General features: G+C 37.7%; 1 pseudogene; it reads right to left on the reverse strand.

Annotated features, from left to right (window-relative positions):
* Window positions 1-1,084: 1,084 nt before the first annotated feature.
* Window positions 1,085-3,767, reverse strand: LOC118669390 (annotated as a pseudogene).
* Between the last annotated feature and the right edge of the window lie 4,762 nt (window positions 3,768-8,529).

Genomic DNA, 8,529 nt, shown 5'->3' on the forward strand with positions numbered 1-8,529 from the left:
AAGAAGAGGCTATTGACATCATTTATAAAGATAAATCTTTAGTATTTCCTTTCCCCCAAAAGATGTCCTGGCCTAAAAAATGTCTAAAATTAAAAATTTAGCTCTCGCTCTCTAGCTTCTCTTCTCTTCTCCTCTCTTTCTTTCTTTCTTTAGATGGCTCGCTCCTTCTTCCTCGCCTCCCTTCCAATCACCCTCCCCTCCCACTCCCCTCCCCTCCCTTCTCCCCTCCTTCTCCCCTCCCCTCCCCCCCCCCCCCCCCCTCCCCCCCTCCCCTCCCTCCCTCCCCTCCCTCCCCTCCCCTCCCCCTCCCCCTCCCCTCCCCTCCCCTCTCCCTCCCTCCTCTTCTCTTCTCTTCTCTTCTCTTCTCTTCTCTTCTCTCTCTTCTCTTCTCTTCTCTTCTCTTCTCTTCTCTTCTCTTCTCTTCTCTTCTTTTCTTTTCTTTTCTTTTCTTTTCTTTTCTTTTCAAATAGCTCCCTTACCCAGGCTCATGATAGAAAGAACAGACTGATGGGAGGAGGGATTTCGGAGCTAGATGAGAAAGGTGAAATGATTAAGCAACAAACAAACAAACAAAAAACCCTCATACCTCATAGATACAGACAACAGTATGGTGATTACCAGAGGGCGAGAGGGGTGGGTGAAGGTAGAATAGGGGGAGAGGAGAATACATAGTGATAGAAGGAGACTTGACTTTGAGAGCTGAACACACAGTACAATATACAGATGATGTATCATAGAATTATATACTTGGAACTTATATGATTTTGATTAACCAATGTCACCCCACTAAATTCAATTAAAAAATAAACAGATAGGGAAAAATGAGCTAGAGCTGTCCAAAATCTAGGTTGTGGGCTACAATTCCAGGGTCAGGGAACTAATAGATAATATAATATGAGTGAATCCAGTCCAAGAGAGTCAGTGAAAGACAGCAAGAGAGCTGCTAAAGGCTTGTAGTGTGGTACATTAGCAATTATTAGCTAGAATATGGTTCAATAAATGATATACTTGAATCAGACTCTAAACGTGGGGAAACGCATTTGACTAAATCAGGATCCCAGCATTGCCTTTTAAATCTCAGAAGTCACTTGGCATTTGTCAAGCAGAGCCCTGATTGAGCAAGAGTTGACAAGGCCACCTGGGACAGGAAAGGCAGCTTAGGAATGAGTTAAAAGAAGCGGTTCTCAAATTTCATTTGCATACAAACCACCTGGGGAGCTATTTTTGGAAAAGTAGTTCTTAACCTTAACTGTACCTTCTTATCATCTGAGGAGTGTTTAAAAAAGAACTCATGCCCAAGTCACACTCCAGACCAATTACACCAGACTCTCTTGGGTTGGGACCCAGACATCACTATTTTTAAATCTCTATAGACCAATGTTCAGCCTTGGATGACCTCCAGTGGTTTTAAAAGAGAAAGATCCCTGGAGAGTATGATTCAGAAAAACTGTAGGAAGGCCAAGTTCCTTGTCTTTTCACAAGTGTAACAGGTACGCATTTCTCATACAGACGCATGCAGGAATCCATTTTTTTTTAATCTGTTTTTTAAAACATGGTATAATTTCAGGGAAGAGTCTCAGAAACAAATAATCCGACATGGACTGTTTGAACCTATAATTTCCAATAATCCCAATGCAAGTCTTCAACAGTGAAAGTATCCCGTTTTGGGAAAGGAGGTATCTTATATCATTAGGAACAAGTTTATAAGGCAACTTCTCAAAGAGCAAAGATCTCTGTCTACTGTGATTTCTCCCATTTATACACTTGTATACTTGGTGAGGTTATGCTTTTTAAAAAAAAACATGTTTTCATTGATTTCAGAGAGGAAGGGAAAGGGAGAGAGAGAGAGAAGCATTAATGATGAGAGAGAATCATTGATTGGCTGCCTCCTGCAAGCCCACTAGCTGCCTAACTCTCATCTTCATCTCTTCACTATCACACTCAACCTGTCTAATTTATAATTTTTGAGTCTTTTATTTCCCATTGGGAGCCAGAACCTTCCATTCTTCACCCAATTTGTTAGTAATACTTCTATCTGTTCCCCTGCTGCAGGTTTGTCTCTCAGAAAACCAGGGTTTTGTTTTCCTTCAACAAAGCATCATCATCTTCATCCTCACCTGCTTTGATTTCTTCAGAAGAAGGTAGTAATTCCTTGGCTAATTTTATTAGCATATTTTCAAGATACTCTGGCAAAGTTTAAAACTGCTGGTTGCTTGGCTAGAAGAAATGAGGGCTCTCCATGCTGATAGTCTCAAGACTATCCAACCATAATTTGAATTATCATAGTCTCATTTTCATGATCTGCCTGTTCACAGGCTTCTTCTAAGTATACCTTCAAAATTGGCATATATCCCCTTGTCTCTGATGTTTCGGTGTTCATATTATTAGGGCAGAGATTCCAAAGCCTTGCTGACCCATTTCCCATCAGACCCTTTGTGCTGGGTCCTTTCCCTAGGAAAACTTCTGATACTGTCCTCTTCATATTGCCCTCATCAGCTTGGTATCTGATGTTTATTTTCCTTTGCAAAACTTGGGCAGCCTTTACTTTTCCATGAGTTCCAGTTTTCTTCGCTGTGTAATGCTCTGCCCTCTTTGAAAGTATTTCTCCATTGGGTGGCTTTTTAGATTGCACTCAATAAACTGATTTCGTAGTATCTTCAATCCAGAGTGATTGCTCATTAGTTAAATATAGTTTGGATTTTTGAATTTGACCTGTCCCTTGAGAACATTGAAATAAGATGAGTGCCCTGACCAATTTGGCTCAGTGGATAGAGCATCGGCCTGCGGACTGAAAGGTCCCAGGTTTGATTCCGGTCAAGGGCATGGACCTTGGTTGCAGGCACATCCCCAGTAGGAGGTGTGCAGGAGTTGGCTGATCGATGTTTCTCTCTCATTGATGTTTCTAACTCTCTATCCCTCTCCCTTCCTCTCTGTAAAAAATCAATAAAATATATTAAAAAAAAAATAAGATGAGATCCTGATATAGGATGTTTCATTGAAAGTTACTGTTGCACAATTGTAAACCCATCAGTTTTTCACTTGTTAAAAATTTTGCAAAATATACATGTTCTCCTGTTTTTAATTCTACCAACTTTTATCTTGAGAACTGAGTATCATCCAATTTATAACTCTTGAAAACAGCTAGAACTACTGAATACTAGAAAACACTTTTCCATGAAATCTGATAGCATTGTACAGGGTTGCAAGTAATCCTGAAGTGACCAGGATTTTCAATACAGATTGCAATCCACTGGAATGGAGCAAGTTGCTGGAGCTTCATCACCTGCCATTTCACTTTCTTCTACATCCATCCCTTCTTCCGTATCTTCAGTTGCCTCTGACTCAAGGTGCTCTCCTGCTCATTGGTACTGAAAACAGTGACATTTCCCAGATTAAACTGACTCTGCAACTTAAGAACTGATTCCTCAGGAAAAGGGAAAAGCCTGGCCAAAAACATTTGAATTCGTCTACAGAACAGTGTATTTTGGATTTTGTTAATATTATTAAGAAATCAATGCACATGCATAGTAAATAATTTTCCCAGCAGAATAGAATGTATTTGAGCTCCAGAGAGCAATATTTTTTCCACAAAAGTAAATACTATGTCACATTGATCCAAAGGAAGACAATCCCAACAATACAAAAGGTGTAGATGTGGTGCAAATACGTTTAGTTACACCCCCAGTAACAAGAGAAACAATAGCTAAAATTGTGGGAAGTGATTGACTAACTCCAAGCAACCAGTTAATTATATGACTTGGGGTCATGGACAATGACAATACACACTAACACTGAGTAAGAAGAAATTGAAATGAAAAAGCCTTACAATGTATAATCTTTGCATAACTATATTGTGACAGAATTTACTGGGCAACTGAAAAATACACAGGAGTACCCAGAGATACAGGAAAAATCAGTTTATTTCCAGATGTACTAGTACCATGACTCAGGGGAGCCTGTTTCCAAATCCTGAGCAAACCAGTATGGAGGAAGCTTTCTCTATATACCCTTTGGTTTCTTTGTCCCCCAAATAAGGATCAGGCTTCTGGACCTTTCGCAGGCTTTGCAAAAAGCCCTGTGTGTTGGGATGGGAGCCGTGAGACCACATGTAAAGGCCTGGCACCACCACTGATAGCCCTCTCCACGGGTTGTGTATTCTTCATGGTTTATGGCCTCTGTAAAATGTGAGTATTGCAAAACCAGATAATTAAGGAAGGGGCACACTAGGCTATAGGCTAACAGGAATGTGCATTAGGGATACTAATCAACTAGCTACAGAGTCAGGCTGCTGGTCTTCCCCCCGCAAAATGGCTTATTTTCCTCATCAATATGACAATGCTATAGTATAGAGAAAATTGAAAATAAATTACTATTCCAGCCACAAATATCTTTAAAAAGCTTGTACACTCTGTAATGGTGTATTGCTTTATATTTTATCAAGAATATTTAATTCTCAGAAAACCTTGTTTGAAAAGATACGTTGTCTTACTGTCACTATATTAGGAATGGGGAAATCAAGCTCCTAGAAACAAATTTGGTGCCTAAGCCACGGAATTGGTATGTAATTGATCTGGAAACTAGCCTTGGAGCTTTCATTTCCAGGCTGTTTTTCAGAATTTTCTGAGTCTGCAACAAACAACAACCAAGGGTAGGGTATAAGGAGAAGCAGCAGAAAGGCCTTGAAGTACAGAATTCTTAACTATGAACTTCCCTGTTAGCTATTATAAGTTGTAAAATAAATTTGGAAATTTCAGAAATGCTGAAGGCAATATTTTTGCTTATAAAACATTTCACATCAACAGTGAAAACATTTACAGCTGCATGTTGCTTTTGTTGTTGTTGTTAATAGAAAAGCAAATAGATCAAGGAGGTAAGGAACACTTCTCTAGATCTTCCCCTGGGATAGGTGGAATCAGGATGTGAGTTCATCCAGTTCTAAGTATTGGACTTTAAAAAGCTGTGCTGAGCTATTCCTACTGTCATCTAATTCCTCTGTGTATAGTTTCCCAATCTGTAAAATGGGTAAAAGTTTTTGTTGGACATGTGACTGGAGGGTGCCAGTGACATTTATTTTTCAGAGGCGGGAAATTCTGGCACAGTCGATTGCTGAGTCCCATGATGGGTTCAGCTACCTATGACTGAATTGGTTTTTAATATAATATCTGAAAACAGGTATTCAGAAAGCATTTACAACTTGAAAGATGTGAAGTCCAATGAAATCTATTGATTTGTTAAGTAAATGCATTTGCAGCCATATTTGACAAACGTTTTTAGGTTTCAATTTTAAGGGATTGTTAGCACATTTCTGATTAACTTGTACTTGTTATTCTCTACCACTAACACATTAGAGCGGCTTCTTGCCTCACCACATGTTGCTATACTATTATTTCAAAAGCTAGTCACATTTCTTACTCCTTTTTTTTTTTTTGGCTCTCTCTTTGTTTTTCTTTTTAAATAGTGAGCCATGTGTGAAAAGGTGCTGGTAAGTTCAGAGATTTGCAAGTGCCTTCAGACCTTCTAGAAGTTGACATGAGGTTTATAAATGACCTTTAGCTGCCTTCAACCAGGACAGACAGAAAACAAGGCAGCTGAAGTCTCCCACTCCGTGATCAGCTCTCAGTGCAATTTGTGTCCCTGCTAACGTCTAAGGGAATAATTGTCATCTTCTGTTTGAAAGGGCCAACGAAGCCTGCGAAATCCTCCACACAGAGAACTTGCCATTAGTCAGTACTTGACTTTTTAACTTCTTTAGTCAACAGGTACTGAGTGAGCATCATAAGGGTTTTCCCAAACACCACTGAACTGATTCCCCCGGAGTTTTCTCCTCTTTTACAGGTAACCAGATGATGCATTATATACCTAGTAAACCAGTCTCCACACTACATTTTGAATGTATCAAAACACACCAAACAGCTTCTCAACCAAAATGAAGGAATCTAGGGGAGATTTCGTGCCTTGCTTTCTGTTTCACATAATGATTTATAATAATGTGCTGGTTTTTCCTTGAGCTCATATTATAGTTATGCTATGTATTATTTTGCTCATTTTCTACCCCAGAAAACAATAACAAAATTCTTTCATTTCTGTGAAGCAATAACCACTGCCTCGCTGGTCCTAGCACTGAATCAAATTGTATCACTCCATTTTGGGGGGGTCTTAATTTTGGGTACCTTACTCTGGAGAAAAATATTGAAAATGCCGGAGTGCCACAGATTTAAATGCAATATTACTTGGAGTAATGGATTTCTGCTGAAGAAATCTCATCTTTATTTCAGCAAAACAATCACATAATCTCAGATATTGGTAAAATCTACTGCAAAGTTTGTCATTTACTTATGTTAATGTTCTCACAAATGGCACCGATTTAACTTGGGGAAAGGGAGGGAGCGGTAAGAAGAAATCTATGTGATTTGGCTGCATTTTTGTATGAAAGGAGTACCTTTGTGTTCTCCCTTCTCCCTTTTGGAAAATTCATTTTCTGTGATGGACTTTGGCATCAATCGATCTTTTCTACAGATGCTAATGCAGAAAGGTTACCAGAGAGGGCATTTTCCTCCAGGGGAATCGCCAGAAGCACAGGCAGCCTGGTGGCTCATATGCTCCCACTCCTCTCCCTCCTAAGCACAAGTTCCTCCTCCTGCCTCCCACCCAGACTCACTCCTGTTTATTTTGTCTTCAGACCACCATTCAGGGGAAAACTTAGGTAATTACACATGTACAATTGTGACTTTTAATGAAAGCATTGGCAAACAATAGCTCAAGGATCAAATCTAGCCTATTTTTGTATGGCTCGGGAATAATGAATTGATTTTAGAAATGAATATCTGTGACCAATGTGATGTATGGTACACTCATATTTAAGTCCAATTGAGTAAAATGTTAATTCCCAGAAGAGAATTTCATTCTCCTCATTTATAAACTTATATAAAAAATTTTTGACTCAATTGTTATTATATTTTTAATGCATTATTATACACTTGACAGCTTAAATCAACCCACGTTTAGTATCCCAACACTCCGTAGGCCAGTAGCCTGGGTGTGCTCAGCTAAGTTCTCTGCTCAGGGTCTCAGGAAGCCATAATCAAGATGTTCTCCAGGCTGGACTCTGATCTTGAAGCTCAGAAGAGCAATCCTCTTCCGAGTATTTTCAGGTTTTTGGCCAAATTCAATTGTTAATTCCATCATTTCTTCTTGATTTACTATTTAGCATTTTTCTAAAACATAAAAGATGCATTTTCTTGTGACATCTATCTATCTATTTAATTAGCACTTCCATAATTGATAATTAGCTTGAAACCTTTTCATGGTCATTGGTCATTTGAATTTTGCCTTTTGAGCAGCCTGTGTTATCTATCTTATCCATTGGTAGGTGTTGTAGTCCCATTCATGCTAATGTGTGGGAGTACTTTATATAATCTTAATATTAATAAGTTAAGTTTTGCACATATTCCTGCATTTCCTAACTTCATTTCCTTTACAATGTGCATAGATGCTCAATTTTTCCAAAACCATTTAATATATGACCTAGCCTTCCTCCAAACGCCTATAGTGTGTGATGCCACCTGTCACATGCTAAATGTGTATAAAAGCCTGAGTTTCTTTCCAGGGTCTCCATTGTGTTGTATTACTCTATTAATTTATCATATTAATATCATATACAGTATTATTATATCATGGTGCAATAATTTCCACCTGCGTAAGAGTGGCTATTCAAGGGATTTTGCACATATGTATATATTTTAATGTCAGCTAGAATATTTAAGTAAAATTTGTTTTAGAGTTATTATTGGGATTGTGTCAAATCTTTTAAAAATATTTTTATTGATTTCAGAGAGGAAGGGAGAGGGAGAGAGAGACAGAAACATCGATGATGAGAGAGAATCATTGATTGGCTGCCTCCTGCACACCCCACACTAGGGATTGGGCCAGCAACTCCAGCATGTACCCTGACCAGGAATTGAACTGTGACCTCCTGGTTTATAGGTCAACTCTCAATCACTGAGCCACTTAGGTTGAGTGGGATTGTGTTAAAGCTTAACGTCAATTTGAATACTGAAATCTATGAACATCAAATATACTTCTTTTCCTATATGGGTCTTTTTAATTACTTTCAATATATATTTTATTCATAAATATCTATACATTATAATGCTATTATATTTAAAATTTTAGTTTAATTTCTATCTTCCTATTCCTAGAATATTAAAATACATTTTATTTTTACATATTAATTTTTCATTTAGTAACTTAATCTCTATTATTCATTTTGTTGTATGTTTCTTCTATTTTCTACATGTGGAATTATGGCATTTCTTAATAATTTATTTATTATGATTAAAAACCATATTTGGAGGGTAGAATTTATTTATTTATTTAAAATTTATTTTTTGCCTTATTTTATTGGTTACAAATACTAAAAAGTTATATAGAATTAATAATATATATCATCTTTACCTTTTTACTAATCTATCTATTTTTCAATATTAATTATGATGCTATAAGTTTATTTTGATAATTTTTTATCAAATT

Source organism: Myotis myotis, unplaced genomic scaffold (genome assembly GCF_014108235.1).
Source record: "Myotis myotis isolate mMyoMyo1 unplaced genomic scaffold, mMyoMyo1.p scaffold_m19_p_14, whole genome shotgun sequence".
Classification (NCBI taxonomy): domain Eukaryota; kingdom Metazoa; phylum Chordata; class Mammalia; order Chiroptera; family Vespertilionidae; genus Myotis; species Myotis myotis.